Source organism: Procambarus clarkii, chromosome 39 (genome assembly GCF_040958095.1).
Source record: "Procambarus clarkii isolate CNS0578487 chromosome 39, FALCON_Pclarkii_2.0, whole genome shotgun sequence".
Taxonomy (NCBI): domain Eukaryota; kingdom Metazoa; phylum Arthropoda; class Malacostraca; order Decapoda; family Cambaridae; genus Procambarus; species Procambarus clarkii.
The window spans coordinates 8,279,541-8,291,838 of NC_091188.1; positions in this window are offsets into that span (position 1 = coordinate 8,279,541).

Genomic DNA, 12,298 nt, shown 5'->3' on the forward strand with positions numbered 1-12,298 from the left:
GGACAGACAGACAAACAGACACTCTTACTGGTATAGCTATATAAAAGCCAAATTACTCGCCGAAAAAGGTGCAAATCTCGTGTTTCAGCGACAGAGATAAATGTGGGAGCCGCCGGCTACACACTTCCCTTTGCCATGCCGCCAGAGTCTGCCGCAGCCAGCCGCAGGCGGCAGTCTTGTCTTTGAGGTCCCCGCAGCTCGGCCAGCATGCGGAAGATGCGCTTGTCAATCAGGTCGCTCGCGACGGCTAATAAGCCCCCGGTTATTAAGACATCTCCCAGGACAGCCAAGTTCAGCTACATAAGACAGCCTCTTCACAGCATCACTTTTGCATTTCTCTTTCAGAACGTGTGAATCTGTTCAAGAAATGGTGACGCGGCGGTTCAAGCCCAAGCTACCGTCCACTACATAAAGTCAGGCTATCAACAAGCCAATAATTGGTTACATAATTCACCTGTAACATCAACATTCATATCTTTTAGGACGAAAATGTGAATTTAAAATCGGTCGATTTTGGGAGATAAGGTCGTTACCATATCAAGAGAGTAGCCAAAATATTCCACAAGTCCACTGTCGCCCTGGAGACGATCTCGAAGCTCTGCTTATCTAGAGTTTTTCGGTCTGTTCCCCCCGATGTTCGAATTATCGCTACGGTGCTGTACATTGGTATCATTTGGGTGGATATTTGCGAATTAGCCGGGTTTTTATAACGCTTCAGTCGGCACCGGCCTCTCTGGGATAACAATGGGTGCTTCTGGTCATTGGCTGTGAACCGCTCCCTTACATATCTATCTCTCCCACTCTCTCTCTCTCTCTCTCTCTCTCTCTCTCTCTCTCTCTCTCTCTCTCTCTCTCTCTCTCTCTCTCTCTCTCTCTCTCTCTCTCTCTCTCTCTCACTCTCTCTCTCTCTCTCTCTCTCTCTCATATTGAGGAACTATAATTCTTTAATGATTGGGGGAATCAGAACTAAGAGACATATGTCAACACGAGGACCAGGCGACTGATGTTGCCATCAGAGCTGGGAGACTTCAGTGATGGCAGGATGTGGATGATGGATGGCATGTGTGACTAACTGGAAGGGTGAGGACAAAAATGTCAGTGTAATCCACCCCAGTTCACAGTTTCAACAGTATATATGATGAGATATGAGAGGCCAGCAAGTTATTGTGTTAAACCGAACAATAATAAATGGTCATAAAGGTGTTCAAACAGCAACTGATAATATGATCTAAGGTCGTGTTCTTGTTTATGAACAGCTGATGGGGGTGTGAACAATGTGAGCCGCGAATAAAAGACAAAAATGTCATTCTTTGACTGGAATTCAACCCTTTGCCGATCCTTTGTGTCACGTGTTACTTTTAATGGTTTAATAGTAAACAGGACTACGACTTAGGAGTAACATACACTTAGAACATCTTAGATAATGGTATAAAATATCTCTACTATTCTACTTGTTTCAATACGAGAATAATTTATTAGCTCTTTTTAACCGGGTTTCGAATGCTATATTTTAAAGTCTTCAGCACTGATCACCAGTTGGTCACATGATCTCTTCACGAATATGACGCCCAAAACTACACGCAATATTCAAAAAGAGGTAGAAAAAATATATCTAGTAGATGATGCAGTGAGTAGATGCAGTAATAGGAGGACTTTTACCATCTACCAAATAGTAGATGCAGTGAGGAGGACTTTTTCTCAGATCTTACCGAAAAAAAAGAGTCACTGGAAAAGGCTATTATTCTCTTGTCATATTTTACACTTTCAGTTCATTGCTTACTTGTGTAATTAAGATTTTTTTTGCTACTATCATTCCCATCAATTTTAAATTTTGCCCCCGAAGAGCGAGTTTATTGGGCAGCGCCACACATCCTGTCAGTGAACACGCCGTCATAGTGACAGTATTGGGCAGCACCACTCATCCTGTCAGTGAACACGCCGTCATAGTGACAGTATTGGGCAGCGCCACACATCCTGTCAGTGAACACGCCGTCATAGTGACAGTATTGGGCAGCGCCACACATCCTGTCAGTGAACACGCCGTCATAGTGACAGTATTGGGCAGCACCACTCATCCTGTGAGAGAACACACCGCCCTAGCAGCATGTCTAACACCCCCCAATAGGAAGAAAACCCGCTGATGTGTGCTAGTCACTTTCTTGTATACTGTGATGTTCAATAGGCTTCCTGTGATCAACAATAGGCTTCCCTTGTCACTATTGTTTCCAATACGTGAAATGTTTACATTTATCTTCAGTAAGGTTATTATGCTATTCACTACACCAGGTAACTATGATATTTAATTGTGACTTGTAATCTCTATTGGTACTGTGACTCCTCTCCCAAGATTAGCGTCATCAATATATTGTGATATTGCAGAGAATTACTCAAATGAGGTGTAATTTATGTTTTAAGATATTCAGATGCATCTGTAATTAAGTATACCGTTATTTGCGTCCATATAACCAATTTGCGTCTATATAACCAATTTGCGTCTATATAACCAATTTTGCGTCTAACCAATTTGCGTCCATATAACCAATTTTGCGTCTATATAACCAATTTGCGTCTATATAACCAATTTGCGTCTATATAACCAATTTGCGTCAATATAACCAATTTTGCATCTATATAACCAATTTGCGTCCATATAACCAATTTTGCGTCTATATAACCAATTTTGCGTCTATATAACCAATTTTGCGTCTATATAACCAATTTTGCGTCTATATAACCAATTTGCGTCCATATAACCAATTTCGCGTCTATATAACCAATTTTTCGCTCATCATTAAAATAAAATGTATTAATTCAGCCCCCTAATGAGGAATATTTTTAAATTCTTTCTGAAAATCTAGATCAATTATTTATACCGTCTTGATATGATCCGTTCACTTGAGTTGCCACTACGTACAAAATACCAGGTGCTAACCTAACCAGAAAGGCACGAACCTAAGCAACCCTCCTAACCTAACCTAATCTACCGATGTATAGAAAACGTGGAGTTGCTACTTATCAGAGTACTTTGTAATTTTTAAAGTACTTTAGGGATCACAACGTACAACATGAGACGTACTGGTTGAGTGATCGGGCTGCTGGATTTCGTCCCGCTATGAAAATGGACTAAATATATATATATATATATATATATATATATATATATATATATATATATATATATATATATATATATATATATATATATATATATATATATATATATATATATATATATATTAATGTAATTTGATAGATATGAACAATTTCTTGTGAATCGCAAGCGGAGAATATTGAATTTTGGTGATTTGCTAAATGTTGAACTATAGTGTTTGGATGAGTTAAATAATAACCGAACTCAAACTGAATGGTGAGTATTCCCACACACACATTAATTACCTCAATATGTGAATACATAGCCACACACATATTACTCTAATGTGACTACATAACCACACTCATCAATTACCCCCCAACAGCTGACTACTATCCACATAATGCAGTTAACTCCGACATGTGATTGCATAACCGCATAGTTATCACAGCTGTATAGCCAGCATAATATTCCTCCCTTCCCCCCCCCTCAACTCCCCCCCCCCCTTAAACACTCCTTCAAGATAATTAAATCAATTATTCCCCTAATTAGTATCCAGCAGAGCAGAAGCATCTGCCCCCTCTGTCTCTCTCTCTCTCTCTCTCTCTCTCTCTCTCTCTCTCTCTCTCTCTCTCTCTCTCTCTCTCTCTCTCTCTCTCTCTCTCTCTCTCTCTCTCTCTCTCGCTCCGTGATAGCCAGCAATTAATTTCAAAGCTGGCCAACAACATGACGCCATTAACGAAAACACTAATTATTGGCGGATCTCAGATCGCAAACATTTTTGCTAATTGGCGTGGCGTGAAACGAGTGTTGCTAGCGAGCCCGTAGCGCGAGGTCAAGCGGCACAAGGACATTGGTTGAGCGCATCAGTTGCATCGCGACAATCCAGTGTTTCTTCAACTCTGCTTCACTTTCTGGTAGTGAGGGTTTGAGGGGTTTTGACAGGCATTGATGAACATATGATTACAAATATCTAGATCATTTTTCATTTTGATTAGCCTAATAATGTAATTTTTATTGATTAATTATATTGTGAATAGTTTTTATTTAAACCTGTTATTATTATTTATATTATAACCCTGTTATTGTTCTTTTATTGATTATTTTTATAAAATCATTATGAATTATTATTTTATTATATATATATATATATATATATATATATATATATATATATATATATATATATATATATATATATATATATATATATATATATATATATATATATATATATGTTCCTTGCCTTCCCTATATGTTACTATCGTCGTTACCTGACATTTATTGACCATAATTTTGTCATTAGCCAATCGTGTTGTCTGTATGATTTGCTATTGACCAATCATGTGATGGTATGTTTTGATCACCAGCTGTTGCCATATGAATGCTTATTATTTTGCGTATTTCAATTGAATATGAACGTCAACATTTACATAATTTCCCTCTTTCTCAATACGTTAAAATGTAGTTTAGATATACGTACAGATCTGCAATAATCAGTCAAGTGTATTTTTGTGCCTATTCTGTAGCATGGATATTAAAATCAGTTATGATCTACAACGAACAAAAAAATCATTATCCACTCTAAAATCCAGCAATTATTTTGAATATTTTGTGAGGCGATCAGAGAAATAGGCAGACTAATTGAAATAATTAATGTCAATTACCACACACACCCATAAAACAGCGCCCCTTAACACAGTGTGACAATGTTTGAGATGTGTTTCTAAGACACAGCGAGGGACACGGTCCAACCATGTGAGGAGGGGCATAACCTGGACAGAAGTGACCAAAACAGCGTTCGGATCGCATTGGACATTGACTTCGATGCCCAAAATAGTCTTGAGTGGATTCGGAGTTACATGATGGAGGCGTTTGATAAGATGAGAGTCGAGATGTCATTTATGTTAATTGGACTGAAAGTCTGAATCTAGTCGCTGAAGTGGAAATGTAGCAGCCGATATTAGTACTGTTTGTTCCTGTTTGTAGCGGTCAACTTAGAACATTTTAAGTGCAGAATTATACCCATTGTGTATAGATATTACTGAATAACTTTGTAAACAGTAATATCACCTATTGGTCCACAATATATTTAGCACTTACAATCAATTCTGCTCTGAACATTACATTGTATTTGTGTTAATGATGTGGTACTAGTCCTGTGGTGTAGACAATTATTCAAATACAGAAATGGTGTAGCTGACAAAGAGATTGTTGCTGTATAATGTGAAAACAGAGAACATTGGTTCAGCTGTCCGGGAAGTCATTAGTGTAACTCAGGCTGGTACAAGGAAAACAGCTGTGAAATGGAATAATGTTGTTGTAATCTTACTTACTGTCTAGACTTGTTCAAAGGGAACTGGAGAAACCGTTCGCAGAGGAATGAAAAAGGTATTTGAACAGGATCCAAAAAGATACCCACAAGGACAGATGATGACATATGGCCTAGACTTCCTCCGTCTCATTTATAGCCACCATAGAGACCATCTGTCTGACAGGTGTTGCGGTTAGCGAGCGGCTCGTCCCCCGTCAGCACCGTCCGTCTATGAGACAGAGAGCACCTCGATCTCAGTCCATTGGCAAGCGGATTTTAGTTCGCAGCCGACCACGGGTAAACATCCAGGCGTCGAGGCTGTACTTCGGACGGACCCAGGACCCTGGGAGACACCCTGGACCACACGAGCCATGTCTGAAAGCGGCTATAGGCCGTGAAGGTGTGTGTCTAGGCCCGCGGTAAGCTGCCGCAGGAGACTCTTGGCTCATGTGTAGAACAAAACTTTAGCAGAGACGTCTACAAATCAGTCGCGTGACCAGTGTGATTTTTTCTTCCTCAGAGACTACTTCCACAGAGGCTGGGGGGGAGGGTGGAGGGTATTGAGACTCGGCTGGAGACAGACCAGCATGGATTGATCACTAGATATTCCTCTGAGTAACTGTGCACAACAATTAATCCAAGCGTTTTCTTGAGAATTAAGGAGACAGTAGTGTTGTATAGTTTTTCACGGAACACCGGGAAGAGTTGAGGTTAGAAGAGTGTTTTAGTGTGTAGAGCACATGTGGTGTAACTCTTGTAGATCAAGAAGATGACGAAAAAAAGTGGTCCCGGTTGTACAGTCGGGATCGTTCTTGACTTGCAATCGAGAATACCGGGTTCGAATCCCCAGGCGAGACAGAAATGGCTGGGTGCAGTTCCTATCACCAAATTCTCCTGTTCACCCAGCAGTAAATAGGTAACCAGGAGTTAGTTATCTTTGTGTGGGGTTGCATCCTGGGAGGAAATTATCAGGGGAAAGCACCAAGCCATTACGACTATATAGCACTGGGAAAGGGTCAGGATAAGGATTACTTATGGGACGGCGGGAAAGGAATGGTGACCAATCACTTGGACGGTCGGGGATTGAACGCCGACCTGCATGAAGCGAGACCATTGCTCTACCGTCCAGCACAAATGGTTGGACGGGGTCAGTAATTCGACCTTTGATTGGGGGACCTCGATATAGGCATAGTATTTATAAATGACTGGCTGCCTGTCCCCCGACACACTGAATTATGAATCTCTCCTTTAGAGAGAGATTCAAAATGGTACCTTGACGGGGTATGGCATCTATTACTGTGGTTGGGCATAATTCCTTCCCTCCGTCCCATCCCAAATCCTTATCCTGACCCATTCCAAGTGCTATATAGTCGTAATGGCTTGGCGCTTTCCTTTTGATAATTCCCTCCCTCCTTTACAGAAAACGTCTCCAGAAGGGAAGAGCTTTCATATAGTCAATTGACTTCATTTAACATGTATGTATCTGTTGAGCGAACAAGTTCCAGATGCGAGACAGTCTTGGAATGAATGATCGCTGACGGAGTGATGTTCTTGAGAAAGGCATCTCCAGCATGAGGCCATTTATGGATGAGCTACAGGTGTTACAGGTGGCAACGTCTGGTTGTCCACGATGTTGGGTCATGTGATGAACTTTGAGAATGTTGGCCGTGTACTTAATAATTAGTTCACCACCATCTCGCCGGAGTTACAGGCTCAGATGGTCTGACCAGTTCTACTAGAACGGGTCAAGGCCATAGAGATGAGCCTTCTCACACGGTTCTTCACTTTGCCCAAACTTCTGATAAATGAAGCGGAGTGCACATTGAAAAGGAGAAGAGCTGAGCATGTTGAAGCTCAGAGCGATTTTTTATTTCATGTAAGATTTTTGCAATCCCTGCTGTCAAGAAGGTGCAAGATGTGCCACAGTGCTAGCGTAATCCTTGCAATTTATTTGCGTGCCTCTTCGATTTCCCCAATTATGCGGTTTTCTTATCATCACTTCTGTTTTCTCAGCCGCAAATGTGACAGGCCATCGCCTTCCTCAGAAAGGTATTGCTGAGAGTTTGTTATTAATAACCATCGTTATTAAGTTGTTATTAACAAGTTGGTATGTCTTCTTTCCCCATATGCAATGGTTAGAATACAGTCATCAGCTTTGACCAGAACTATCAGGAATGAGGTGTAAAAAATCATTGGAGAAGAAATATCACAGTAAAGAGCCAAGCACAATATCATGGGATACACTCACACCAATTGAGTGACTTTATAAGAATTCTACTCCATTGAGGACTACTCTTAGAATCCGTTCTTGATGGTAGTTCTTTACTAGCGGTAAAATAAAGTCTGAGATATCGATTACTTGATGCTTAAGCTGGTAATCCAGAGTGCCATACCTGGCCAAAGGTGGGAGCAACGCTGAGTGCAACAAAGCTGATCTTGAGCTCATTCTGTGACTAATGCCACGTCATGGAGGTATGTAGCAAGAGTTCAACAATAGAATGACATTTTCTGAACCATATTGTCAACCACATAATAACCAATGATAGTAAAAAAAACTATTTGTTGAGATATTATTTCCTCAATAATTTTGACCAGTAATTGAAAGCTGTGACACTGGTGCGTAGTTACTAGACACTGAACGACTCTTCTTTGTGTGCACTGGAGCTTTACATCTGATATTCGAACTTCACCTTCTTTATAGCATCTCTGCTTTGTAGTGTCACGAGTTGTAATGATGCTAATAGCACACAGCGGCTGTCCAAGAAGCCAGGTGTTCAGAGCAAGAACCTGCAGCTCAAGTGTGTCGCTACTTATCGAGATGTCTGTTGTCTTGGGGACTCACCACTAACATAGACCTTGGGGACTCACCACTAACATAGACCTTGGGGACTCACCACCAACATAGACCTTGGGGACTCACCACCAACATAGACCATGGGGACTCACCACTAACATAGACCTTGGGGACTCACCTCCAACATAGACCTTGGGGACTCACCACTAACATAGACCTTGGGGACTCACCACCAACATAGACCTTGGGGACTCACCTCCAACATAGACCTTGGGGACTCACCACTAACATAGACCTTGGGGACTCACCACTAACATAGACCTTGGGGACTCACCTCCAACATAGACCTTGGGGACTCACCACCAACATAGACCTTGGGGACTCACCACCAACATAGATCTTGGGGACTCACCACCAACATAGATCTTGGGGACTCACCTCCAACATAGACCTTGGGGACTCACCACCAACATAGACCTTGGGGACTCACCTCCAACATAGACCTTGGGGACTCACCACCAACATAGACCTTGGGGACTCACCTCCAACATAGACCTTGGGGACTCACCTCCAACATAGACCTTGGGGACTCACCACCAACATAGACCTTGGGGACTCACCACCAACATAGACCTTGGGGACTCACCTCCAACATAGACCTTGGGGACTCACCTCCAACATAGACCTTGGGGACTCACCACTAACATAGACCTTGGGGACTCACCACCAACATAGACCTTGGGGACTCACCACCAATATAGACCTTGGGGACTCACCTCCAACATAGACCTTGGGGACTCACCACTAACATAGACCTTGGGGACTCACCTCCAACATAGACCTTGGGGACTCACCACTAACATAGACCTTGGGGACTCACCACCAACATAGACCTTGGGGACTCACCACCAACATAGACCTTGGGGACTCACCACCAACATAGACCTTGGGGACTCACCACCAACATAGACCTTGGGGACTCACCACCAACATAGACCTTGGGGACTCACCACCAACATAGACCTTGGTGACTCACCACCAACAGAGACCTCCAAATAAACTCTGCCAGATATTGCTCACGTCTGACTCAAGCTGGATTTAGGCAAAGAGGAAGAGGGTGGATTCACATCAAACTTACATATGTACTGCCAGCTTAAAAATGGTACCTTGACGAGGTATGGCAGTTATTATGAGGGAGAAGGTTCACGGATACTCCGGCATTATTCGCATACACAAAACATAAATATCTCCTTCACATGATACAGCTTCATGTACCAAGACTTCTTCATCCCATTCACCTAGGCTTCATGGCTCTATCTCGGCCTGGGACAGAGATATGTATCTGTTGTGGCTGCCTTGCCGAGAATACCTAACTAACTTCCTACCTTCCTACTACCTAACTACTAACTACTACCTAACTTCCTACTACCTAACTTCCTAACCTCCGCGAATCTCTATATATGAATTCGTCACTCAAAGGTTAGCATCTACATTAACTTCTCAGATGATTGATTCATTTTGAGAGTTTGCATGATGTCAGTGTGGGGCGAGTTGACCAAACTTGCTGCCAGATACTGTGGTCAGGTGGTGACTCCCTGATACTGAGGTCAGGTGGCGGCCCTGATACTGAGGTCAGGTGGTGACCCCCTGATACTGAAGTCAGGTGGCGGCCCTGATACTGAGGTCAGGTGGTGACCCCCTGATACTGAGGTCAGGTGGCGGCCCTGATACTGAGGTCAGGTGGTGACCCCCTGATACTGAAGTCAGGTGGCGGCCCTGGTACTGAGGTCAGGTGGTGACCCCCTGATACTGAGGTCCGGTGGCAGCCTTACCTGCTGTCTACCTTGCCTTGCACCAGCCATATTCCAAGATGGCTGATCACCCATAGGCTAAGCACAAGCTCGATCAGGTTTCCCTGACCTTGTAGCATAACTCGATATCTTATGCTGGCCATCGTACTATATCTAGACTCCAACTGAAAACAGTTCTTCAGGGATATCCAACCGGATGGTTGTCCAACCTGAATTAACGCTTATCCATATCCACTGGCACGTGTAAGTAACTTTGCATGTCGGGTGTGCACTTAAGCTGAGAAATCCGCAACTTCTCTCATGTCTTCTATAGGGAGTGCCAAAGTCATTCAGATAGACAGAATTCATACAGGAGTGTGAGAGGGAGGGATGGAATTATCAGCGGAAAACTCCTAGCCATTACGACCAAATAGCCTTTGGAAGGGGGGTCAGGATAAAGAATTGAGATGGGACGGGGAAAAGGAATGGTGCCCAACCACTTGGACGGTCGGGGATTGAACGCCGACCTACATGATGCGAGATCGTCGTTTACTGTCCAGCCCGAGTGGTTGGGCGCAGACGTGTGAGAGGCGGAGCCGACAGGTCAGCACAACCATCGAATAGGTTTTGAATTGACCATATCTGGTCAGACCGTGTTGCTTATGTCGCGTGTTTTAAGATGTGGATGAGAGGAAATGTCAGCAGTGTGGAGAAATGCCCACCAGGAGGTTATCTTTCAGGATCACGTAATTTGCATCTTGGCAGCAAATAGCTTCTTTCCAAGATTGTGTGGCGGGATTGTGTACTGAGATGAGTATCCTGGCGATCTTTATAGTTAGAGACCACAACGCTTTAGATCCAACTGTTCCTGATGCAAATTTTCTTCTAGTTTCTGATTCCCCATCTTCATATAGTTTACTTTTGAACCCACTTTCATTTTACGATAGAGTCTTCTACACCTGTTCCTGTTGCGGGCCGAACGATATGCCTTTTAGATCCCCATCAGGTCTTTGATTTTGGCATGAGCTGCCACGAGGCGACGATACCCGGGTGATCAGAGGCCACATACTCCCACGAGGCGACGATACCCGGGTGATCAGAGGCCACATACTCCCACGAGGCGACGATACCCGGGTGATCAGAGGCCACATACTCCCACGAGGCGACGATACCCGGGTGATCAGAGGCCACATACTCCCACGAGGCGACGATACCCGGGTGATCAGAGGCCACATACTCCCACGAGGCGACGATACCCGGGTGATCAGAGGTCACATACTCCCACGAGGCGACGATACCCGGGTGATCAGAGGCCACATACTCCCACGAGGCGACGATACCCGGGTGATCAGAGGCCACATACTCCCACGAGGCGACGATACCCGGGTGATCAGAGGCCACATACTCCCACGAGGCGACGATACCCGGGTGATCAGAGGCCACATACTCCCACGAGGCGACGATACCCGGGTGATCAGAGGCCACATACTCACTCCGAAGGGATATACTTGTGCTGGAGGTTCAGTATGATGCGACTAGTTATAAGGTGTTAGCTTGGCTGTTGACATTCCCCTGTAGCATGGCATTCCTTTCCGTTGTTTCTAGGTGTGAGCAGAGGCTTGCAATGTTCCCCTTGTTCACGAGCCAGATTTTGCAGGTTGATTCTTCATCTCGATCTGTCGTGATAGTAAGTGTAGTGAAGCCAGCCATCGGGGTCGGCAGGACCAAGGGAAGAGGCTGATATATAAGTACAAAAAGCTCACACAAATTTTCAAGGTTTAAAACTGCTAAACGTTCACCAGAGTGCCTCTGTATGAGATACTGGTTGAGGTCCCCCACAATTATACCGGACTGACAGCTATGTTGTATTAATAGGGAGTCCAGACACTGCATCACGAAGTGAAAAAGGGGGGAAAACAGCCAGTCATTGATAACTCTACATTGCGCATATCATTATTAAGGCGCCAGGATTTATGCATATTATGAAGAACGGGGATGACCACATCATTAAGTTGGGCGGGTACAGATTTACTGAAGCAGACATCAATTAAACCCTCCACTCCACCCGGCCCAGCCTGTCTCGACGCATTCATGGGCTATAACCGGCGATCTCAGCTACGGTCTCAGGAGCCCTGTCGTCAAGAAGTGCGTCAAGCACAATAACCACATGAAGATGATAAATGTTAACGAAGCTGTGTGTGAAATCTCCAACATTGGTAATGAAGCCCCTCCCCCAACTCCCTGACATTGGCCAGACATTTAAGCTAATGCAGTGACTCCTCAGGTTTGCGCATTGTTTGACCACACTA